General features: G+C 37.1%; 1 protein-coding gene and 1 non-coding gene across 9 annotated transcripts in view; both read left to right on the top strand.

The window, feature by feature from the left end:
* The window catches only part of DGKB (diacylglycerol kinase beta), an 870,186-nt gene that overhangs the window by 426,602 nt on the left and 416,671 nt on the right, over positions 1-26,913 (top strand). The gene's annotated exons all lie outside the window — the stretch shown is intronic.
* TRNAC-GCA (transfer RNA cysteine (anticodon GCA)) lies at positions 18,570-18,641 on the top strand. The gene has a single exon. It is a non-coding gene; the product is annotated as a tRNA-Cys (tRNA).

The raw sequence follows: 26,913 nt of genomic DNA, 5'->3' as shown, positions 1-26,913 counted from the left end.
TTTATGGCTGAGTGATATTCTATTATATATATATATTCATATATTTCTGTGTATATGTATGTATATTAATATAAACATACATACACATATTACATCTTTTTGATCCATTTGTCTATGGATGGATACTTAGCTCGATCCTATATCTTGGGTATTGTAAATAATGCTGCAGGGAATATAGGGCTGCACTTATCTTTTCTAATTAGTGTTTTCATTTGCTTTGTGTAAATACCCAGGAGTGGAAGTGCTAGATTAAATGGTGATTCTACATTTTTTTTTTTTTGAGGAATCTCCATACTGTTTCCATAGTGATTATACAAACTTACATTCCCATCAATAGAGCAAGAAGGCTCCCTTTTCTCCACATTCTTGCCAATACTTATTATTTGTTATCTTTCTGACAGTAGACATTCTGACAGGTGTGAGATGGTGTCTCATTGTCATTTTGATTTGCACTTCCTTGCTGATTAGTGAAGCTGAACATCTTTACATGTGCTTGTTTGGCCATGTATATGTCTACCTTGGATAAATGTCTATAAATATTTATAAAACTAAAATCATAACTAGACTTTGGCATTTCTTTCACTTAGCAAAATGTTTTAAGTTTTGTAATATAGCATACGTCAGTAGTCTAATTTTTTTTAATTGAATGGTGTTCTGCTATATAGTTATAACAAGTGGTGTACATTCTTTCATTTAATATGTATTTGGATTATTCCCAGTTTGAACTATGAGTAATATAAATAATTCTGCATTCATATACATTTCTTCATGTGGATACACATGTTCATTTCTGTCAGATAGATTTCTGCTTAGTTGGCAAGTACCTGTTAAACATTTTAAGAAACTGTGAAACTGTTTTTCACAGGGGCTCTGTGTGCCATTTTATATTCCTACCTGCCTTACACCAACAGTTCCGTTTCTCCACATCATCACTAACTCTTGATATGGTCATTTTTTGAGTCATCAGGAAAGGGGTGCAGCGGTGTCTCATGATTTTAGTTTGCATTTTCCTAATGACTGATGACAGTGATCATTTATTCATGTGTATATTAGCATATATAGGATTTATCTCTTTTTGGTTAAATATCTACTTAAAACTTTGTCCCATAAAGAAAAAAAAAAAAGGTCTCTACTGTTGATTATAAGAGATGTTTGTGTATTCTGGGCATTGTCCCATTATCAGATATATGTTTGAATGTTTTCTTCCAGTCTGTGACTTGTCTTCCTTGTCTGAGTTGTGTCTTTTGTTGTTTAACAGTTTTAATTTTAATCATGTCCAGGTTAAAAATTTTGTGAATCTTTGTTTTTTGGTGTCATGTCTACAAACTCTTTTGTCCAATCCAAAGGCCATGAAGATTTTCTCCTATATTTTCTTCCAGAAGTTTGGTAGTTTTAACTCATCTATTCAGATGTAGGATCCATTTTTAGTTCATTTTTGTATATAGTTTGATATCCAGTTATCCCACTGCCATTTGCAGAAATTCTGTCCTCTTCATCATTAAATTAACTTGATGTCCTTGTCAAAATTCAGTTGACTATAAATTTAAGGGTTTATTTTGGAACTCTTAAATATGTTCTATTAGTCTACATGGCTATCATTATACATACCAATACCATATGCCCCATTGCTACACCTTTGTAGTAAGTTCTGAAATTAGATTGTGTATGTCTTTCAGTTTTGTTCCTTTTAACAATTGTTCTTACTATTCTGGGTTCTTTTTATTTCCACATATGTCATATGATCATCCTGTCAGTAATCCAAAATTTCCTACCAGCATTTGATAAATTAGTCAGTCAGTTCAGTTGCTCAGTTGTGTCCGACTCTTTGTGACACCATGGACTGCAGCACACCAGGCCTCCCTGTCCATCACCAACTCCTGGAGCCTACTCAAACTCATGTCCATTGAGTTGGTGATGTCGTCCAATTATTTCATCTTCTGTCCTCCCCTTCTCCTCCTGCCTTCAGTCTTTCCCAGCATCAGGGTCTTTTCAAATGAGTCAGTTCTTCACATCAGGTGGCCAAAGTATTGGAGTTTCAGCTTCAGCATCAGTCCTTCCAATGAATATTCAGGACTAATTTCCTTTAGGATGGACAAGTTGGATCTCCCCGCTATGGAACCACCAGATCTTACACAGGACTGGGGAAACAGACTCTTGGAGCACACAAACAAAACCTTGTGCACACCAGGACCCAGGAGAAAGGGGCAGTGACCCCACAAGAAACTGACCCAGATGTGCCCATGAGTGTCCAGGAGTCTCCAGTGGAGGCGTGGTCGGCAGTGGCCTGCTGCAGGGTCAGGGGCACTGAGTACAGTAGTAGGGGCACGGGACCTTCTGAAGGAGGTCGCCATTAGGTTCATTGACTCTACCATAGTTTGGCCTCAGGTCAAGCAACAGGGAGGGAACACAGCCCTGCCCATCAACACAAAAGATTTACTGAGCGTGGCCCTGCCCATCAGAACAAGACCCAGGTTCCCCCCTCAGTCAGTCTCTCCCATCAGGAACCTTCCAGAAGCCTCTTATCCTTCTCCATCAGGGGGCAGACAGACTGAAAACCACAATCACAGAAAAATAACCAAAGTGATCACATGGACAGCTCGATGAAACTATGAGCCATGCAGTGTAGGGCCACCCAAGATGGATGGGTCATGGTGGAGAATTCTGACAAAATGTGGTCCACTGGAGAAGGGAATGGCAAACCACTTCAGTATTCTTGTCTTGAGAACCCCATGAACAGTATGAAAAAGCATTTGAAAAGGATTTCATTTAATCTGTAGTGCATTTCTGTAAAGTTGTGATATTGACAGCACTGTTTTTCAACCCATGAAAATAAAATGTCTCTCACTTATTTAGATTTCCTTCAGTTCTCTTAGCAATGTGTTGTTCAGGTATTTTTTAAGAATTTTAGTCTTAGGAATTATTATAAATAGTATTTTCTTGGTTTGCTTTAAGATTGTTCATTACTAATATATAGAAATAGAATCAATTTTCCTAGATTGACTTTTGTATCTTGTTTTAGTAATTAAAAAAATAATGTGTATTTTTGACTGTGCTGGGTATTCATTGCTGCTTGGACTTTTCTCTAGCTGCAGTGAGTGGTGGCTAGTCTCTAGTCAGGCATGTCATTGCAGTGGCTGCCTTGTTGCAGAGCCCGGGCTATAGGATGTGGGAGCTTCAGTAGTTGTGACACATTGGCTCTGTAGTTGGTGCTGAGCTCTAGAGCACAGCCTCTGTAGTTTTGGTGCACAGGCTTGGTTGCTCCATGGCATGTGGGGTCCATCTGAATCAGGGATCAAACCCATATCCCCTGCATTGGCAGGAGAATTCTTTACTACTGAGCTACCAGCAAGGTCCTTGTTTTAGTAATTTTCTACTGGGCTTGTAGGAGTGGAGGAATCCTTTTTCTGCATAAAGGATTATGTCATCTGCAAATAAAATGCAGTTTTCCTTTCTTTCTTTTTGGACATATGTAATTCCTTTTTTTTTTCTATGTTGCTCTAGCTGTAACCTTTAGCTGAAGCTTTGATTTTAAGTGATGAAGTAGATATTCCATTTAGTGTAGCAATTTTTAAGGGCTATATTCAAGTGAATTTGAGGACACAAACTTTGCTTTTTATGTGTTTGCCAATATAAAAATGTGACCTAATTGCAGAATATTTTTGACAATATTTGATAATGTTATTAAACAGACTAAAATTACTTTTTATTCCATATTATATAGCAATTTTTAATGTTTTGTTTTAGATTTAGAGTCTTTAGGTCTACTAGATATTTTCTTTAATTATTTTATAGGGGGAAACGGCCTAGATAAAATGAACTGGAAAACTTGGTATCCATTCATGGTATTTTATGCTACCTTCTTTATTTTATGAGAAATGTTATCCTGTACTAGAGAATTAATTAGTAAGGGAAAGGAAGACAAAGGAGATATTTAGTCTAATGGTAAATTACAAAAATGATTCATGGTGCGATTGTTAAGTCAGTTTGATCCACCTTTGCCGTCTTTTGTATGATGACATGTTTCTTCTCAGGAACTTAAGTATGAGTAGCTTGATCTCATGGATGTGTTCTTGAGACACCAATATTGTATGGTAAACACACTTAAAACATCTTTTCGTATTTTATATATGCCATTCACTTTTCACCGTTCCCTCTTTATAAAGGAGACAGGAATTTTAAATTGTAGGCTATTTCAGTTAAATAATCAAGGGAGGAGGCAACTTGAGATGAGTTATTGTACATACAGACTGGCTAGCCATGTTAATTACTTACCAACTCCCTTCTTCAGGCTGACCAAAGGCATTACTCAATGCATGATCTTTATTTATTACCTCCCGGTTTTTTATGCTTCATGAAGCAGTGTATAGTAATTTATTTTAAAAATTAATAGTGTAGCGATTCACTTTGGGAAAGCATTTATAAATAATTTTTAGTTACAACATTAAAAAATATAGCCTCAGTAAAGTGGCATTCCTGTCTCTGAAAGATTATTGACATTTTTATGTAAGGCAGAAACCTTTAATGAGATCTCAATCAAAAAAATGCTTCATTAATGACATAAGAATTAATCGATGCTGATCAAATAAATCTACCATAGTCCATTCTGGATTTCACTTTATGAGTAGCTGCCCAGGTCAAAACACTAACAAATTCATAAGTGACTACTAATAGCATTTCACTTGACTATGCATTTGTATCTGGCTAATTGTACAGGACAATATTTGAAAGTACTTCAGATTATAATTTATTGTAGTATAGAATTCCTTGGAGAAGAAACACAGCAGGCAAAACAATATAAATTAAGTCTTAATCTAAAATAAACCATGCAGAAATACTTGAAGGTATATGTTGTATTTTATGGAACTTTGGAGAAAAAATAGACAATTTCTAAAAAATAACAGCATTTGGATTATGTTGAAAATTTTTGCAAAGAATTTGAAAGTAAGTAAGCTCCAATATGATAGCATTATCATTTCTCTGGATGCTGTCAAATCACCTTTATCCTTTAGGTAAGAAAATTTTATCTTTTGCTCAAAACATTTTTTTCATGGACAGTGATGGTACTGACACATTCCAGAGCTCCATTCCAACATTACATACAAAATATCATCATAATTACTTTGTAATGGAATTGACATTATCTCTATTTCAGGGCTCATGTTACTGATGTTTTTCATTATAATATTAAATAAGAAATAGTTGCTTAAATTGATTTTACAGATTTTTAATTCCTTCTTGAGTTACAAGGAATAAGTGTCCATTATAAAGAGAGATTTTATTATGAAAAAGAGGAAAGGGTTATTTGGTAGGCAAAGCCAAAAATATGCTCACCAAAAGTCATTAAAAAACTTGGGAAGTCACTAAAGAAGGAAACTGAAAGATTAATTCAAATCCTTGCTTTCTACCTGCTGCTGCTGCTGCTAAGTTGCATCAGTCGTGTCCGACTCTGTGCCACCCATAGATGGAAGCCCACCAGGCTCCTCTGTCCCTGGGATTCTCCAGGCATGAATACTAGAATGGGTTGCCATTTCCTTCTCCAGTGCATGAAAATGAAAAGTGAAAGTGAAGTCGCTTAGTCGTCTCTGACTCTTAGCAGCCCCATGGACTGTAGCCTACCAGGCTCCTCCGTCCATGGGATTTCCCAGGCAAGAGTACTGGAGTAGGGTGCCATTGTTTTCTACCTACATGAATATAATTGTCCTTGTTGGTAAGAGTATTATTTAAGTACCATAATAAGCAATATTTCCTCTAAAGATGACTGTAATCTAGCTGAGATGATTGAAGAACTATGAAAAATTGATTTGTTATTTTTGACTTAGTATTTTTACAGGTACAATTACTGGATAAAAGAGTAACAAGTTAAATAAAAGTAATATGTGTACTTGCCAAAATAGATTTGTTTATGCTGAGAAAACAAATCCTCAAAATCTAGGAACTTAAAAAACATTGAAAGTTTATTTCTTGCTAACGTGTTATATATTTGTCACAGTCCAGCAGGCACAATATTCTGTGTGTGCTAATTCAGGGGACTCAGGCTGATAGAGTCTTCCCCATCCAGAGCATCTTTCACTGTCACAGGGGGAAATGGTATTAGATTCAGTATTGGGTTTTAAAGACTTTTACCCAGAGTTGACAGACAGTTTTACATTTTGTTACCAAAGTAAGTGTGCAATCCCAGATCAGTACTAGAGGGCAGGGGCATTCCTCAGCAAAATAGTTGATCTTCACCCTCAGCAAATACATATGTAAACCATATTCCACAAAATCCTTCTCCTGGTATTTATCATTGCCACACTGTACTTTTAGTATTTGTTTAGGTTTTTAAATTCAGACAATATCAGTTAAATTTTCAGGAGAGAATCCATAATTATCCATTTCCAAACTTAAAGTCGAAGCTTTGAAATAATTTAAGTAAATATCTTTCTTGTGCTTCGTCACTCAGTCATGTCTCTTTGTGGCCCCATGGACTATAGCTTACCAGGCTCCTTTGTCCATGGGACTCTCCAGGCAATAATACTGGAATGGGTTTCCATGCCTTCCTCCAGGGAATCTTCCCAACCCAGGGATTGAATCCAGGTCTCCTGCATTTATGGAGGATTTTTTTTTTTTTTTTTTTTACTGTCTGAGCCTCCAGGGAAGCCCTGAGCCACCAGCGAAGATTCCAACTTGAATCCTACGAATTAGTAATACACTTTAAGTTTCACTCTTGGTTTGGATTCTGCCACTAAACACCAGTGCAAATGATCAGTCTCCGAACTTATTCTGCTTTGACCTTGTAATATCCTTCTACTTCTCTTTCCCTATCATAGTTAATTGCCGTTTGCCCTGTCATCTTTGTTGAAGCAATATGCAAAAATATTACACATCTGTGAAAAGATACAATCAGAGGTTTACTACCTATCTTGTAAAATGTATATCCCCAGTCACATGTTTTTCTAATGAACTGTGTGATATGTTTGGTTACCCATATGCATGCTCCATTAGTATAACATATTGATGACTTTTTCTGTTATCGCTTTAGAGAATGTATATTACAATATAGCTACTCTGCAATTACCTTTGAGGAGACCCACAATAAAAATACGATTTCTACAGATTACTTCATAATTATACTTCAAGTTAGCATGTAGTTCAATGACTAATCATCATGTTACTTGCAATTTTTATATCTTGTAAGCCTGCAGTTTAAAAGACAGAAATAATTAGATAATTAGTCTTTGATTACATAGTACTCACCCTGTTCTTAAATGTACTTAAATGGTCAATAATTACCATGCAATTACAGAGCAATTATTGTAGTGCATTCACACCAGCATATGGAAGGCATGTCAGTGATTTCGTCCCCTATGTTTAGGTATTCATGACTCAGGCGTGGAAAGGTCACTGCAGGCTGCACTGGGGAAGAACTGAGGGAGTGGGGCCATGTTGTAAAGGTGAGAGCAGATGGCAGTAGAGTAGAAAGGCCTATCAAAGTGAAGTAGTGGTTTTTGAGATTTTTGACATTTTTAAAAGTAACTATAAAATATGTACAGAAAAAAAAACCCTAGAATTTATATTAACTCTTTAAAATTTGGTAGCCCATCACTTTGTTCTTTTCAGCAAGTCATTTTTGCTACAGTATCTCTTTTCACTTTATCCAAAGATGCTTTTTGGGGGGCTACTATTAGACCATTTTAAATTATACAGTACAAGGTTCACACACTAAAAATTCCCATCTCACTTTCTTATAGCGACAAGTTTTAAGTGCCAGCACCTGGCACTCAGCAAAAGATCATAGTTAGCACATTTTCTTTTTATTGAGTTGTTGCATGGCAAGAATTGATAATTTTTCACTTTGAGAGTTAAATAAAAGTTGATGCTTTAAAAATAGCTTTACATGATTGAATTGCATACTGAGCTATGTGATTCTTTTAATGCTTTATTTTCTACATGTTTATTTTAATTACAGTCAAGTTTCATTAAAAGAAATTGGCATTATTGGTGTTAAGAGGAAAGAAGTAAATCTCAAACCCAAACAAATTTATAACATTTATGGTAATATTGTCCTACACTTTCTTTGAAACTCCCCAAAGTAGTTCAGACAGAAGCAGGCATGTCTAGAAATCCCAGGGAAACTCTGAGTTGAAATCCATCTAACCTTAATTCTCTTAGGTAATTTATCTATGTAAAAATTGGTGAAGTTGGTAGTTCACCAGTGGTTTGGATGTGTGCTTTTATTATTCTTTAATTTTGACTTTTCTTTGATGGAGATACTAAAACTTAAGGTAACCACAAAACAGGGGAAAATGTTTCTCAATTTAAGTCTTAAATACTTACTCAGATTTTATTGTCGTCCTAATACTTTTCTTTGTACACTGGACAATGCTAACCAAATGAGCTTCCTGTTTACTGGTAGGCATAAAATCAACCAGAGATCAATGCTAAGATATGCAAGCACATTCAAAGTAGTTCAAGGCTGTTTGAACTTAAGTGTTCATGCTATTTAGAATATATTTTCAGAAGCTAAATAAATGAATCATTTACACTTGCAGGCTTTGTAAATGTGTGCTCGTGCTACGTCACCTTATACGTGTCCTACCCTTTGTGATCATATGGACTGTAGCCTGCCCAGCTCCTCTGTCTGTGGGGATTCTTCAGGCAAGAGTACTGGAGTGGGTTGCCATGCCTTCCTCTTCCTGACCCAGTGATTGTTGAATCCATGTCTCTTATGTCTCCTGCTTTGGCAGATGGGGGTACTTTACCAATAATGCCACCTGGGAAGCCCAGGCTTTGTAAATACCTAAGAGGAAATTCCAGTCCATTTTAGTTCGCTGATTCCGAGAATGTCGACGTTCACTCTTTCCATCTCTTGTTTGATCACTTCCAATTTGCCTTGATTCATGGACCTGACATTCCAGGTTCCTATGCAATATTGCTCTTTACAGCAACCGACCTTGCTTCTATCACCAGTCACATCCACAACTGGGTATTGTTTTTGCTTTGGCTACATCCCTTCATTCTTTCTGGAGTTATTTCTCCACTGATCTCCAGTAGCATATTGGGCCCCTGCTGACCTTGGAGTTCCTCTTTCAGTATCCTATCATTTTGCCTTTTCATACTATTCATGGGGTTCTCAAGGCAAGAATACTGAAGTGGTTTGTCATTCCCTTCTCCAGTGGACCACATTCTGTCAGACCTGTCTACCATGACCCACCCGTATTGGGTGGCCCCACGGGCATGGCTTAGATTCATTGAGTTAGACAAGGCTGTGGTCTGTGTGATTAGATTGACTAGTTTTCTGTGATTATGGTTTCAGTGTGTCTGCCCTCTGATGCCCTCTTGCAACACCTACCGTCTTACTTGGGTTTCTCTTACCTTGGACGTGGGTATCTCTTCACGGCTGCTCCAGCAAAGCGCAGCTGCTGCTCCTTATGTTGGACGAGGGGTATCTCCTCACCACCACCCCTCCTGACTTTGAACGTGAAATAGCTCCTTTAGGCCCTCCTGCGCCCCTGCAGCCACCGCTTCTTGGACATGGGTTTGCTGGTCTCAGCCACCGCCCCTGGACTCAGGCAGGGGGTAGCTTCTCCCAGCCACCGCCCCCGGCCTCAGGAGGAGGGTAGCTCCTCTCCGCTGCTCCTGCGCAGTCGCAGCCTGGGACTCTCAGCTGCTGCCCCTGACCTTGGATGTGGGTAGTTCCTCTTGGCCACACTCTGTGTGCCATCGCAGCTATGGACAGAGGTCGTGACATTGTACAGGAGACAGGGATCAAGACCATCCCCATGGAAAAGAAATGCAAAAAAGCAAAATGGCTGTCTGAGGAGGCCTTACAAATGGCTGTGAAAAGAAGTGAAAAGCAAAGGAGAAAAGGAAAGATATAAGCATCTGAATGCAGAGTTCCAAAGAAGAGCAAGAAGAGATAAGAAAGCCTTCCACAACGACCAGTGCAAAGAAATAGAGGAAAACAACAGAATGGGAAAGACTAGAGATCTCTTCAAGAAAATTAGAGACACCAAGGGAATATTTCATGCAAGATGGCTCGAAAATGACAGAAATGGTAAGGACCTAACAGAAGCAGAAGATATTAAGAAGAGGTGGCAAGAATACACAGGAGATCTTCACGATCTTCACGACCCAGATAATCACGATGGTGTGATCGCTGACCTAGAGCCAGACATCATGGAATGTGAAGTCAAGTGGGCCTTAGAAAGCATCACTACGAACAAAGCTAGTAGAGGTGATGGAATTCCAGTTGAGTTACTTCAAATCCTGAAAGATGATGCTATGAAAGTGCTGCACTCAATATGCCAGCAAATTGGGAAAACTCAGCAGTGGCCACAGGACTGGAAAAGGTCCGTTTTCATTCCAGTCCCAAAGAAAGGCAATGCCAAAGAATGCTCAAAGTACCGCACAATTGCACTCATCTCACACGCTAGTAAAGTAATGCTCAAAATTCTCCAAGCCAGGCTTCAGCAATATGTGAACCATGAACTTCCAGATGTTCAAGCTGGTTTTAGAAAAGGCAGACGAACCAGAGATCAAATTGCCAACATCCGCTGGATCATGGGAAAAGTAAGAGAGTTCCAGAAAAACATCTATTTCTGCTTTACTGACTATGCCAAAGCCTTTGACTATGTGGATCACAATAAACTGTGGAAAATTCTGAAAGAGATGGGAATACCAGACCACCTGACCTGCCTCTTGAGAAACGTGTATGCAGGTCAGGAAGCAACAGTTAGAACAGGACATGGAACAACAGACTGGTTCCAAATAGGAAAAGGAGTACATCAAGGCTGTATATTGTCAGCCTGCTTATTTAACTTATATGCAGAGTACATCATGAGAAACGCTGGGCTGGAAGAAACACAAGGTGGAATAAAGATTGCTGGGAGAAATATCAATAACCTCAGATATGCAGATGACACAACCCTTATGGCAGAAAGTGAAAAGGAACTAAAGAGCCTCTTGATGAAAGTGGAGAGTGAAAAAGTTGGCTTAAAGCTCAACATTCAGACAACTAACATCATGGCATCTGGTCCCATCACTTCATAGAAAATAGATGGGGAACCAGTGGAAACAGTGTCAGACTTTATTTTTCGGGGCTCCAAAATCACTGCATGTGGTGATTGCAGCCATGAAATTAAAAGACGCTTACTCCTTGGAAGGAAAGTTATGACCAACCTACACAGCCTATTCAAAAGCAGAGACATTACTTTGCCAACAAAGGTCCATCTAGTTAAGGCTATGGTTTTTCCTGTGGTCATGTATGGATGCGAGAGTTTGACTGTGAAGAAAGCTGAGCGCCGAAGAATTGATGCTTTTGAACTGTGTTGTTGGAGAAGACTCTTAAGAGTCCCTTCGACTGCAAGGAGATCCACCCAGTCCATTCTGAAGGAGAGCAGCCCTGGAATTTCTTTGGAAGCAATGATGCTAAAGCTGAAACTCCAGTACTTTGGCCACCTCATGCGAAGAGTTGACTCATTGGAAAAGACTCTGATGCTGGGAGGAATTGGGGGCAGGAGGAGAAGGGGACGACAGAGGATGAGATGGCTGGATGGCATCACTGACTCGATGGACATGAGGCTGAGTGAACTCTGGGAGTTGATGATGGACAGGGAGGCGTGCATGCTGTGATTCATGGGGTTGCAAAGAGTTGGACACGACTGAGCGACTGAACTGAACTACTGAAGAGGAAATTCAGTTAGCTGTTCAACTATATTTAACATTATCACTTGATATTTTAAAAAAGGAGGTGGGAAAATAGATTAAATGTTAAGTAACTAAAAATTAAGTTTTCTCTTATCAAAATGTGTGTGTTTGTATTTACCTTTGGCCAGTTTTGGTTGGATGTGTTAAGGTTTAAAATTCATTCCTTTTCTATGATGAACTGTTCTAGATCAAAATGTATCAAAGCAAATTGGTGAAAAATGCATTGCTTGTCATCCTACTATTTCCTGGGCTGTATAAGCAACTTAGATTTTAAAGCAACAGCTCATTGTGGTACTCTCTTTTAGATCCTCACATTCAGTTAACATTACTTGAAGTTATTTAGTTTAAAAATGTTTTTAATTGAAATCTTCTAATCTCAATGCCCTTTTCAAAATTCTTCATGCTTTGTTCTTATTTTACTCTTCCTGTTATTTAACTTATAATCCTTTGGGAGTAATTAGAATTTAGGTAGATACAAAGCAAAACGTACCTTAAATAATTGCTTCTCAACAGCAGGTAATTTGGTCTCCCTAGGCACATTTGAAATTTTTGGAGATGAGTTGGTTGTCACAACTTAGGAGGGATACTACTGACATCTATTAAATAGAAACCATGGCTTTTCCTAAATAGTATATAGTACAGTCCTTAGTATAAATACTATACACAGCAGTATACAGTACAGCCCACCACAATGAAGAATTACTCAGTTCTAATTCTATAGACCTGAGATTGGAAAACCCTGCTTAAAAGGAATAAGCATACATTTGTCTTAAGAGTCTATAATTCACCTTATAGAATTTTAGCAGAATGTTTTCTTTTTTGCTCAAAATCTTTTAAAACATACACAAATAAAAAATTACATGAAATTGAGTTTGAAAAGTATTATATAAAGTATAAAGTAAAAATTAGCCTGCCTAGCTTTTTGGAAGCAGAAAGATAATTTTCAGCATATGTAAAAAGTTTCTTAATGACATAAAAATCCTAAAATTTTCCCTTTTTAATGCTAATTTTCTTCAAATATTTCTTTCATAACCAAACTGTGGACACAGTTGTTATGATGCTATTAATAGAGATTAATAACTCATGGGGAATATGTTTAGATGGATAGTTAGCTTAGTAAATAATAAAAAAGGCTAAAATATTTTTACTGTTCCACATGTAAAACTGTCTCAGTCTGCCTACTGGTTATTTCTTTTGAATTACCAGTGTCTCTACATCCATTATAGCAACTGGATCATCAGGTCTTGCCTTTTATGAACAGTGTATGGCTCTAATTTAAAGGTCATTAGACCAAGTCACTTAAGTGACCTGCCAAGGGCATGTACCCAATGATTAGCCAAATGAGAGAGAATTCCTTGTTGGGCAGAATGATCTTTCCTGTGCTGCTTCATGGAGACAACTTGATAACACTCTTTTCAAGACATGGTAGAAATGTAGCAAAAGAGTATAATTTCCAGAACAGTCATTCTTGTTTCCAGCGAAGTCTAACTTTTAAACCACTCAGAATATTTCTCTTTTATTTTCCTTCAATCTCGATCTAACATCACAAATGAAACCTAGGACTCCCCTGAAACAAATGAAGATGAAGTTTGGAATCATGCATAAAGAAAATTTTAACTGAAGTTGGAGAAAGTTACCAAGATCAGAGTTACAGAGTGGACGAAACAGAAAATACTAACCCACTTGTCTTAAAAATGGTTTTTCTATTTGTATTCATGGCAGGGCCACCAAATCAGAGACTGCTAAAAATAACTTATCAAGGGGATTTGAAGTAGCGATAGTTTTCTAAAATAGAAAAAAAAAAAAAAAAAGTAGGAATAGTTAAAAAAATAATTAACTTTTTACCATGGAAATGTTTAAACCAGAAACTGGAGAGAATGGTTATATATGTTAAAGCCACTTCAATAATTAATAGAATCTTGCCAATTTTTATTTCAGCTGTAAGGATTATAGTATGTGTCTCTAACTGCTAAAGGCATTATTATACAGTTACTATTTATCACATTTAACAAAATTAGCAATAATCTCTTAATGTTTTCACAATCCTAATAGAAAAAAATGACACATTAAATTGGGCTAATTGGGTATAATTTAATGGATGAACTATTTTGAAATATGTAGATAGGGTCTAGGGATTTCACAAGTAACAAGTGGCCTGGCTACAATTTGGGAAGAGAGTGTTGCTTTTACAATTCTCTTGTCTGGAATTCAGCAGGGAGTGAGAATAGTTGCCTATACTCAGCGAAAGGAACTATAACCAGTTCACTGGGAATGCTGTTTTCCAAGAACATTGGATTTTGTTTTTTTCAAGTTTAAATTTAAGCTACTAGTGTGCTTCCTAGGAAACTCTTTTGGAATGTATCTTATAATATTTTGAAAGTAACACAATAAATATACAATACAAAAATTTAATAGACAGTCACTCTCAGGTCTTAATAAATCAATGTTAGACATTTCCAAAGTGACTCTTTGAGGAGAACAAAGCAATTAATTTATACAGTATTCCTATATGCCTCCATTCAGAGCTGGGGGTGCAAAGAAAAGGACAGGTTTTACTTCTGGCATATATGTCAGATTTTTTAATAATTATCTTTATATAGTATAGTGCATTATTTAGTTATTAGAGATATACGGTATGCATGCTATTGCAATCCTTGTTATACAGATAAAGAATCTGAAGCAGAGAAAGACTTAATCACATTAATCACCCAGCTAATAGGTAGTAGAATTAGCATTCAAACGTCGATGTGGTCTTCATCTGAAACTCAGGCTCTTTCTACTGCAGTATGCTGTGTTTCCTATGAAACATATTTAGCAGCAGTTTTATATCTTGTGACTCATAATTATTTGTAGAGAACATTTGTATATAATAATTATATCCAAACAAGATGGCATATGACTGTTTTATTGACATCATCCGTATTACACTGTGTTCTAATATATAAACATTTATATTTTGTATGTAGCCTTGTAGTATAGTTTTAGCACAGATATTCTTAGGGATCTAGAGCTCACTGTAGGCGAGCCTGTCTTCTAGGTTGTTAACTGAACTGTGTGAAGGAAGCATTTCTTCAGTATAGAGGAATAACCTATTTTTTGTTAATCAAAAAGGTTGTACCTATGACAAACTTTTTTGGGGAATGTCTTTTACCAGTTGTTTGAAAGACTGTATCTCTTTAGTTTAAACAACTTTCATGAACAAGAGAAATTGAAGTCTGTCTTCTCAGTTTCCATGATATCTTCTGTCAAAGGAGATGTTGTCAACATTAAATGGCTTTTAGAGAACTTATGATTGATAATTTTTACCTTCAAATATGCTTTTAAAGAGAATTTTTTAAGAAACAGAGGAAAGGATATTATCCATTTGATCTGAATTTGCAGCTTCCTATTATTGACATTTATATTTTATCTTAGCATCAACAAATTCTGACTTTTTTGACTCAGAAAACACTAAATTATCAATAGTCCATTCCTGTGTTTGCTCAGACACTAGGCTGTGTCTGACTCTTTGTGACCCCATGGACTGTAGCCCACCAGTCTCCTCTGTCCATGGGATTTTTCCAGGAGTGAATACTGGGGTGAGTTGCCATTTCCTCCTTCAGGGGATCTTCCCAACCCAAGGACTGAACCCGTGTCTCTTGTGTCTCCTGGCTCAGGAAGCATAATGTGATAGTTGGTATGGGGCTGTTGATCAAACCTGGGTTTAGGTTCAACTTAGTCGAACACATTCAGTTCAGATCTGGTTAGTTTTATACTTTTTCTTGTCTCAATGTTTTCTTCACAAAAAGAGTTAGGTTTCTTGATCTCAATAGCTTGTTTTATTTTTTTTAGTAATCTTCTGTAAATCAAAAGTCAGTGGGTGGCATAACCAAATGAAGAGTCAACAAATCCTTTCACCCCCCAAACAAGTCTAAAGCTGGACAAACATAAAGCAAACAGTTATTTGCTCTAGAATTAAAGCAAAAATATAAAGGGAAGGGTGTTGATTCATGAAAAATGTGAACTTTAGGTGAGAACACTTCAAGTCTATATATCATTTTTGCCTGGATATGCTCCTACACTCCCTTCCCCTGTGTCAGTCTGGTAGTTAAATCAGGGAGGGGCTTTCTTGCTGCCCCTGCCAATTGAGGCTCAGTTAGTTTGGAGTTTTGTCACTTAAAGTGGTCATCTCAGGAGCAAATTGACAAAGATGATGAATACTTTATTAAGACTTAGTGCACAGGCCCGTATGGCATATGCAGGTCCAGGAGACTATCCACAAACTTAACAGAAGTTTAGGAGGTCAAGAAGACATAGAGGGCTTGGCAAACTTTCCATGTATCACAAGTTGACAAAAACTTAGATCTTAGATGCATTCTTTTTAATTTTTTTATTAATTTATTTATTTTAATTGGCTGCTAATTACTTTACAATACTGTGGTGGTTTCTGCCATTCATCGTCATGAATCAGCCATGAGTGTACATGTGTCCCACCATCCTGAACCCCCCTTCTACCTCCCTCTCCACCCCTCTGGGTTGTCCCAGAGCACCAGCTCTGGGTACCCTACGTTACACATCAAATTTGCACTGGTCATCTCTTTTACACATAGTAATATAATTCAATGCTATTCTCTCATTTCGTCCCACCCTCACCTTCTCCCACATTGTCCAAAAGTCTGTTCTTTACATCTCTGTTTCTTTTGCTGTCTTGTTGCAGGCTTTCTTGTAACAAAACAGTCCTAAGAAACCTGCAGTCTTTGGCTATAGAACCACTGAGTGGCACAGACGTCTGAGAGCCTTATAAGAAGTAAAACCCAGGATGAACTTGAAAACACAGTCTAAAGTTTAAGTGTACTATCTGGGTCACAAGTAGACCCATCAGAAAATAAAAGCCTTAATGGCTGAGGTTCACTTCAGTTCAGTTCAGTTGCTCAGTCGTGTCTGACTCTTTACGATCCCATGAATCACAGCACGCCAGGCCTCCCTGTCCATCACCAGCTCCCAGAGTTCACTCAGACTCATGTCAATCAAGTCAGTGATGCCATCCAGCCATCTCATCCTCTGTCATCCCCTTCTCCTCCTGCCCCCAATCCCTCCCGGCATCAGAGTCTTTGCCAATGAGTCAACTCTTTGCATGAGGTGGCCAAAGTACTGGAGTTTCAGCTTCAGCAAACATTGACCAAATTTTTCTTTGGACACTAAGCTATATAATGACAGAGGCTGCTCTTACAATGCCAGGCTTGAAAAAGCAAACTGAATGGAGATATACATTGTAAATCATGCATTGCTGGAGAGAGAAATTTCATAAATTTAGTTTAGGCAAGCTAAACAAACAAACTAACAGAACAACAGCAATAGCTTTAAGCAAAGAAAGCAATACTCTGATTGTTTTATTATCTAAAAAGCCCAATATTCAACAAAATTATGAGATGTTCAAAGAAACAGTGTGACCCTACTTATGAAAAAAAAAGATAGAAATTTGTCTGAATTTTTCCAAATGTTGAAAATAGTAGGCCAAGTTTTTGAATTAGCTATTATAAATATGTTAAAAATAAAATAAAGTTTATTAAAAGAATTAAAGTATATATGAAGATAATGACTCAGTGAATAGATTATATACAAGGGCAAAAATATTTAAAAAGCAGTGGGAATTGTGAAAGTGTTAGTACAATAACTGAAACATGAAAAGTTCACTAGAAGGGCTCAATAGCAGATTGATGAAAAAAGAGAAGGAAAAGAGAACCAGTGGACATGAACACAGAGCAATAGAAATTTTCTTATCTGAGCACACAAAAATACTGAAGATAAATGAACAGACTGTGGGACTTTGGTGACAATATTCAGTTCAGTTCAGTTCAGTTCAGTCGTTCAGTCATGTCCGACTCTTCGCGACCCCATGAATTACAGCACGCCAGGCCTCCCTGTCCATCACCAACTCCCGGAATTCACTCAGACTCACATCCATCGAGTCAGTGATGCCATCCAGCCATCTCATCCTCTGTCATCCCCTTCTCCTCCTGCCCCCAATCCCCCCCAGCATCAGGGTCTTTCCCAATGAGTCAGCTCTTCGCATGAGGTGGCCAAAGTACTGGAGTTTCAGCTTTAGCATCATTCCTTCCAAAGAAATCCCAGGGCTGATCTCCTTCAGAATGGACTGGTTGGATCTCCTTGCAGTCCCAGGGACTCTCAAGAGTCTTCTCCAACACCACAGTTCAAAAGCATCAATTCTTCATTGCTCAGCTTTCTTCAGAGTCCAACTCTCACATATACCAAAATACAGATAATGAGAGTCCTAGAATGAGAAAGGGGGGTTGAGATACAGTGGTTTGAAACTCTCAAAACGATGAAAAATACTAATTGAAACTCCTGGAAATCAAGAAGTAATCAAATAAGATAAGTATTAAGTGAATCACACTGAGACATGCCATATGTCACACTGCTCAAAGATGAAATCACCATCTTGAAAGCAGCAAGGGAGAAAGAACTCATACAGTGGTATGGCTGAACTGAAAATGGGCAACTTCTAATCAGAAACGGTGAAGGTGATAAGAAGGTGGAGTAATTTATTCAAAGTACTGCAAGAAAAAAAAAACTGTCAACAAGAATAATTTATTGGGCAATATTATCCTTAGTAATAAATGTGAGTAAAGATCTTTTCAGACAAAGACTGAAAGATTTCCTATACAATTTCTTGCCATGCAAAGCGTGCTATAAGAAGTCTTTCAAGATGAGAGAAAGTGACACCAGTGAATAACTCAGATTTACAGGAAGTAGTTAAGATTTCCGGAAATGGTAAATATGTAAGGAAATATAAAAAGATTCTGTGAGTCCAGTTTTCCTGTTTTATCTGTTAATTATTTTTAAATACACAGTATGATATCAAGCAGTCATTATAATGGGCTTCCCTGGTGGCTCAGTCGGTAAAGCGTCTGCCTGCAATGCAGGAGACCCAGGTTCAATTCCTGGGTCGGGAAGATCCCCTGGAAAAGGAAATGGCAATTCACTTCAGTACTCTTGCCTGGAGAATCCTATGTACAGAGGAGCCTGGTGGGCTACAGTCCATGGGGTTACAAAGAATCGGACGTGACTGAGTGACTAACAGTTTCATAGAGGAAAACTGGTAAATATCTTTGTGACTTTGGATTAGGCAAAGTGAGTTTTCTTGCCCTTTAAAAGACAGAAGTAAGAAAATTTTCAAAAAGATAAAATCGGAAAAATATTTGCAAATTCTCTTGATGAAAGTGAAAGTGGAGAGTGAAAAAGTTGGCTTAAAGCTCAACATTCAGAAAACGAAGATCATGGCATCCGGTCCCATCACTTCATGGGAAATAGATGGGGAAACAGTGGAAACAGTGTCAGACTTTATTTTTCGGGGCTCCAAAATCACTGCAGATGGTGACTGCAGCCATGAAATTAAAAGACGCTTACTCCTTGGAAGGAAAGTTATGACCAACCTAGACAGCATATTCAAAAGCAGAGACATTACTTTGCCAACAAAGGTCCGTCTAGTCAAGGCTATGGTTTTTCCTGTGCTCATGTATGGATGTGACAGTTGGACTGTGAAGAAGGCTGAGCGCCGAAGAACTGATGCTTTTGAACTACGGTGTTGGAGAAGACTCTTGAGAGTCCCTGGGACTGCAAGGAGATCCAACCAGTCCATTCTGAAGGAGATCAGCCCTGGGATTTCTTTGGAAGGAATGATGCTAAAGCTGAAACTCCAGTACTTTGGCTACCTCATGTGAAGACCTGACTCATTGGAAAAGACTCTGATGCTGGGAGGGATTGGGGGCGGGAGGAGAAGGGGACGACAGAGGATGAGATGGCTGGATGGCATCACTGACTCGATGGACGTGAGTCTCAGTGAACTCCAGGAGTTGGTGATGGACAGGGAGGCCTGGTGTGCTGCGATTCATGGGGTCGCAAAGAGTCAGACACGACTGAGTGACTGATCTGATCTGATCTGATGTCTGATAAATGACTTGTATCCATATTATGTAAATAAGTATCATCCAAGAATAATAAAACAACTTGATTAATAAAATGGACAAATGAATACATATTTCACCAAAAACTTTTATTTACTTTTTTAAGGTACAGAATAAATTATATTTGATTTAATGCTTTTAGTATCAAACATTAATTTGTTCAAGGTATATGAGCCTACAGGTTGAAAAAAGTCACTTTGATTCTCAACTACTCCTCCCCATTGTAGGCCCTCCAATGACAGAGATGTCCAGGAAATTGTAATTTTGAGAAAATTATTCTGGGTTGTTTCAGCGTTGCATATGATATAGACTTAAAAATTTTTTTCAAATAGTTTTTAAAACAAACAAATAAGTACATGAAGAGCATAGCATTCTTAATCAATAGGAAAGTAAATTACAATAATAAACTGCTGCATCATTTCAGTTCAGTCACTCAGTCATGTCTGACTCTTTGCGATGCCCCGTACTGCAGCACACCAGGCCTCCCTGTCCATCACCAACTTCCGGAGTTTACTCAAACTCATGTCCATTAAGTTGTTGATGCCATCCAACCATCTCATCCTCTGTCGTCCCCTTCTCCTCCTGCCTTCAATCTTTCCTAGCATCAGGGTATTTTCAGATGAGTCATTTCTTTGCATCAGGTGGCCAAATTATTGGAGTTTCAGCTTCAACATCAATCCTTCTAATGAATATTCAGGACTGATTTCCTTTAAGATGGACTGGTTGGATCTCCTTGCAGTCCAAGGGGCTGTCAAGAGTCTTCTCCAACACCACAGTTCAAAAGCATCAATTCTTTGGTGCTCAGCTTGTAGTCCAACTCTCACATCCATACATGACTACTGGAAAAACCATAGCTTTTTGGACCTTTGTTGGCAAAGTAATGTCTCTGCTTTTGAATATGCTATCTAGGTTGGTCATAACTTTTCTTCCAAGGAGTAAGCGTCTTTTAATTTCATGTCTGCAATCACCATTTGCAGTGGTTTTGGAGCCCCCCCCAAATAAAGTTGGTCACTATTTCCACTGTTTCCCCATCTATTTGCCATGAAGTGATGGGACCGGATGCCATGATCTTAGTTTTCTGAATGTGAGCTTAAGCCAACATTTTCACTCTCCTCTTTCATTTTCATCAATAGGCTTTTTAGTTCTTCTTTGCTTTCTACCGTAAGGGTGGTGTCATCTGCATATCAGAGGTTATTGATATTTCTCCCAGCAATCTTGATTCCAGCTTGTGCTTCTTCCAGCCCAGCGTTTCTCATGATGTACTCTGCATATAAGTTAAATAAACAGGGTGACAGTATACAGCCTTGACATACTCCTTTTCCTATTGGAACCAGTCTGGTGTTCCATGTCCATTTCTAACTTGCTTTCTGACCTGCATACAGATTTCTCAAGAGACAGGTCAGGTAGTCTGGTATTCCCATCTCTTTTATAATTTTCCACAGTTTGTGGTGATTCACACAGTCAAAGGCTTTGGCATAGTCAGTAAAGCAGAAATGGATGTTTTTCTGGGACTCTCTTGCTTTTTCCATGATCCAGCAAATGTTGGCAATTTGATCTCTGGTTCCTCTGCCTTTTCTAAAACCGGCTTGAACATCTGGAAGTTCACGATTCACAAATTGTTGAAGCCTGGCTTGGAGAATTTTGATCATTACTTTACTAGCTTGTGAGATGAGTGCAATTGTGCAGTAGTTTGAGCATTCTTTGGCATTGCCTTTCTTTGGGATTGGAATGAAAACTGAGCTTTTCCAGTCCTGTGACCACTGCTGAGTTTTCCAAATTTGGTGGCATATTGAGTGCAGCACTGTCTCAGCATCATCTTTTAGGAAATGAAATAGCTCAACTGGAATTCCATCACCTCCACTAGCTTTATTTGTAGTGATGCTTACTGAAGTATACTGCTGCATACCCAGTAGGAAATCTATGATCAAAAGCCAGGTAATACTAAGTGATGGAGAGAATGTGCAAAACATGAAACCCACATTAATTTCTGATGGGTTATGTGGAACAACCACTTTGAATAAGTTAGGCAATTTCTTAAAAATTTAATTCATCCAAGAGAAATGAAAAGTTATGTGGGTGTAACTACTTGTATCTCTATTCAGTAACATTTAAAAATTTTAATGGAGGCTTATGATTTGTTACTTCTTACTCAAAAGAGAATAATGTACATCAGTGTCACAATGTAGCAGAAGTAGTATCACCTGGAACTTGGAAATGCAAATTATCAAGCATTACCCCAGACCTCCTGAATCAGAAACTGTGGGCAGGGGCGGCAGCAATCTATTTTAGTAAGCCTTCACCTTGATTCTATTGTATGCTCAAATTTCAGAGCCACATACCTTCGTATTCCTATAGTAGTGTGGTTCTCTTTCTCTGGGAGAAAATAAATACACAGCTCCTAAGTCTCCACAAGCCAAATGTTGTTTTTATTTATTTTTTTAAGGTTGAATAGGCAAATTCTTTTAACATAAGTATTATATACAAAAGCATAAATTCATGTTTCTCTTGGGAAAAAACCCACAAGATGAGGCAATAGTCCTCTGGTCTTCCCTCCATGACAGTATTGAGCTGGAACAGATCCTGCGTAGCCTTTGAGACATAGAGGGCTCTTCGTGTGTCTTCATCCCACAGAGCTTCCTTCACACATCTTCATTATTTGCATGACCCTTTGGGGTCTAATTTCCTTACCTTTAATTTTCAATTAAATCCCAAACTGCTGCTTAGTCACTTCAGTCGTGTCCGACTCTGTGCGACCCCATAGACGGCAGCCCACCAGGCTCCCCCGTCCCTGGGATTCTCCTGGGAAGAACACTGGAGTGGGTTGCCATTTCCTTCTCCAATGCATGAAAGTGAAAAGTGAAAGAGAAGTCGCTCAGTCGTGTCCGACTCTCAGCGACCCCATGGACTGCAGCCCACCAGGCTCCTCTGTCCGTGGGATTTTCCAGGCAAGAATGCTGGAGTGAATCCCAAACTACTTCAGTACAAATTACAGATTTTGGAAACTACGTTGAATTATTCAAGCATGCAAGAACATATTTTTAATATAGTATTGTTTTAACAGTTCTGGGAGATAGTATGTAGAGTTTGGTTTCGTAGCCATATTTTCAGTTAGTTCAATGACTTTGTTCACATTGTGTACTTACTTGGAGGGTTTACTTTTTTTTTTAAGTCCCAGAAATCTCAGTCATAGTTTATTTATTCCTAGAGTGGATAGATTTGCTTCTGTTGGTAACAGTTTTTGTCTTTTAAAATAATAGAACTTCTGTGATAGCAATTTTGAATGAGAAATCTTCTTACATTTCTGTAATAACCATACTATTTATTTATAACCTATATAGCTTTAATAAAAAAAAAAGATAAGGTGTTTATTTAGAAAATTTAATGATGAAGTTCTTATTTCTAGGTGAAAAGGTAGAAGGTTGAGGTGGTGGCCAGATTGTAGCAAACTGTGTGAATATTTTGTTATTAAACCCTTGAAATGTGAAATGTTTTGATTTTTCCCTCTCCCTGATTCATACTTTTTTTGACTAGATGCCTAAGTCTTTTTGAAAACAGTGATATTCAACTTAATAGATTAATGAAAAGATAGTTTAATAAATTTAAATTATTGAACATGTTAGGTTGTTTGAATCAGTTTCTGATTTATTCATAATAGTGGAAGGAGAAGTGTTTGATTTGCCTGTCAGGAACAACTACGAGATAATCCATCTCAGAGCAAACAACTCCTTTCCGTATTTTGAGACCTTGAATACTGCCACTGCTGATTTCATTATTTTCCTGGCAAATAGTCACAGAATCGGCTATAATCAATTTTCTCAAAGATTTGGAATAATTTTCCTCAAATTAGTAATGAAATAGAAACAAGTGAAGCTATACTTATAATGAGTGTCCCCATTTTTTATTTTTGCTGATTTTAATATTTATTAACTGACTTTCTGATTCTCTAAAGATGAGAGTTGTTAGTTAAAAATTTATGTTGTTGAAGGAATATCTCAGCTCTGAGAGGGGGATCTCGAAGTTGCTAACTCTTCGTCTACTAATCTTTTAAATTGGGAATTTAATAGCACCTTTCTTGTAAAGTTGTAGTAAAAATTAATTCAGAATATTCATTTTAATTACTATACTTGATACAAGGTAAAATTAAAAATAGATTAATTTGATACAAAATAATGGTTCAATATCTGTTGATATCTGTGTGCTTATTAGCATGTTTTGCTCATAACATATTTAATCACTTGCTTGTTTTATAATTAGATTACCAATCCATAGTATATTTCATATTCAGATATTTAAATAAAGGATTATTTGCAATTATAAGCAACTCTGTGGCGTATAAGTAATAGTATTCAACTAATAAATTGATACTTATACAGTTCTACTTGAGTATAACTTCTAAGAAAGTCAAGTTAATGTCCTATTTTAAAAGTTATTTTGAGGTAAGAATATGACCCTCATATATTTTCATTTGTCAGTTCTAAACTAAAATGTTTTAAAACAAGTTACTTTTGTAGTGGGTGATGTACCTGCCTGATTTGAAAAGAAGATCAAAGTTTTGTTTATTATTTACATCATAATTTAGAAAGATGTTCCAAAAAGTATTTCATTAGCTAGAACTATAAACACCTTGTGATTTAAATAGTATCCAAAATATAATCAGTTTTCAAGTTAATTAGTAGGGTTTTCATTGGCATTTTTATACAGTTAACATTTATCATTTATCTCCTGGGTTTAAAGATTTTAATTTGCCTTGCAAAGAAATGGAACTTTAAAATGAGAATCAGATTACTTTTTGGTAATTAACTGCCTAGAAATGTTGGTAACCCAAAAGCAGAACCAGCAAATTTAGGCACAAAATAGCAGGTAGAACATTTTAACCAGTAGTAATCAGTGGAACATAGTAACTACATAGAGGAGTTGTATATTTAGAAAATCATCCATATGTTCACAATTTTAATTTCATTCTAACACTCTTTCATTAAATGAGACATTATCCTAGGTCCTAGGGAATAAGCAAAGCTGAACAACATATAGTTCTTCCCATAAGAACATTTACAGCCTAGTAAAAGAATGTATTTCACTATAAAAATTTGGCAACACTCATGATAAAAAATTGATCTTCAGCTATAGTGTTTAAAATCTAGTAGGCATGTTGAAAAAATCTTGTTTTAGTAAAACCTTTTTGTTGGTATAATAGGAAAATGTAGGTAATAATTATTTAAGTCTTAATTGCTTCCAGAATTAGAGTCAGTCTGTCTCTTAAAATTTAAATGAATAAACTCTCAAAAAACTTCCCCTCATTATGGTCACAGAGCTAATTCATTTTATTTATTTTTTTAGTGAGAAACTAAAAGTTACACAATTTTGCATGTAATAAAAGCAGAATAAGCATTTGACATAGATACAGTTTTTCTAAATGGACAGAAGCATCTACTATGTCCCATAGACATTAATTTTCTTTTTTTACTTTTATTCTTAATTATATGTAATACCCCCAAATGTGGTCAAACCTACTTAATACATAGAAGATAGAATAATAAAGTATGGATTCTGTCTTAATCACTCTCTTCTATTAAATATTAAACGTCTGTTATTAATAGCGCTTTTATAATGGATGTCATTTTCTACCTTGGATGAAAATCTCATCTCCTTTCATGTATTCATTGCAGAAGTTATATAATCTTTTCAATTTGGAATCTTGTACCAGAGGAATTTTCTGTTGACCACATACCATATTTTCTTTATAACTGCCTCAGTTCTTAACATGTAACAAATGCTTACCAGTTGTTTGGTGAATGCATAAATGACCTCATGATTAAATGAAAGAAAGAATAAAAAAGAAAAGAAAGCAATTGTCACAAAGAAAAAATCTCTTTCTTTAGTTCAGGTAAACTGTTTTCAGGTTTTGGTGTGTAAACTTCTACTGCCAGGTAGTTTCAATTTGTCATCTTTTGAAACCTCTGTAATGGTGAACTGTTCAATAATTGAGTACTATGGTATATTAATGGACCGGGACTCTCAACTATATTTAGTAGGAAAAATGGATGACCCAGTAAGTGTTTACAGGTTGTATACCTTAATTATAATTTGAGAGATATGTATGATACTCTTTGTTTTTGGCAACGACTATTAATCCATTCTCTAAAATCTGAGCTATCTATAGGAACATTTTAAGACAAATTAAAGATACAGTTCTCCGGATGACATTTTAGAAGATTCAAGCTATCTAAGGGCATAATACTATCACATATGCAGGTACACTTCAAGAGAAAATCTATTTCTTAACATTTTACTATCTTTCAAAAAAAACAAAGGTATGACTGAAAAAACTTTTCTGTTTGAGTAGTTGTTAAATATATATCCCTTATATAGATCCTCTTTGGTAATCAAATGAAGCCAAATAATTCCGTCTTGTAGGAAAATAAGCATTATAGTAGACTTCTCATATACCAGTTTCTGTGACTGTATTTAATGCTGTACAAATGTGAATATGTTGTATTGGGGGTATGTATTCATCATTTGGTAAATAAGATACCTATAGATGATGGACGCAAATTGACTGGAATCAAGGTTAAAATTTAATACCAGGTCAAAATCACTGCAGACGGTGACTGCAGCCATGAAATTAAAAGATGCTTGCTCCTTGGAAGAAAAGCTATGACAAACCTCAACAGCACATTAAAAAGCAGAGACCTTACTTTGCCAACAAAGGTCCATATAGTCAGAGCTATGGTTTTTCTAGTAGTTATGTGTGGATGTGAGATTTGGACTATATAGAAGGCTGAGCACCAAAGAATTGATGCTTTTGAACTGTGGTGTTGGAGAAGACTCTTGAGAGTCCCTTGGACTGCAAGGAGATCAAGCCAGTCAATCCTAAAGGAAATCAGTCCTGAATATTCATTGGAAGGACTGATCCTGAAGCTGAAGGTCTAATACTTTGGCCACCTGATGCAAAGAGCTGACTCATTGGAAAAGACCCTGATCCTAGGAAAGTTGAAGGCTAGAGGAGAAGGGGACAACAGAGGATGAGATGGTTGGATGGTATCACCAACTTGGTGGACATGAGTTTGTGCAAGCTCCCAGAGATGGTGAAGGACAGGGAGTCCTGGCATGCTGCAGTCCATGGGGTCACAAGAAGTCGGACACAGCTGAGCCACTGAACAACAAGAAGGTTAGTTAAAACATTTAACCTTCTTGGTTAAATAATTAGACAGCTGAGCTGTCTAATTATAGAAAAGACTAAATGTCTGTGTATACTATATGC

The sequence above is a fragment of the Bos indicus genome, chromosome 4 (genome assembly GCF_029378745.1).
Source record: "Bos indicus isolate NIAB-ARS_2022 breed Sahiwal x Tharparkar chromosome 4, NIAB-ARS_B.indTharparkar_mat_pri_1.0, whole genome shotgun sequence".
NCBI lineage: Eukaryota > Metazoa > Chordata > Mammalia > Artiodactyla > Bovidae > Bos > Bos indicus.
This window is presented reverse-complemented; position numbering and strand designations above follow the sequence as displayed.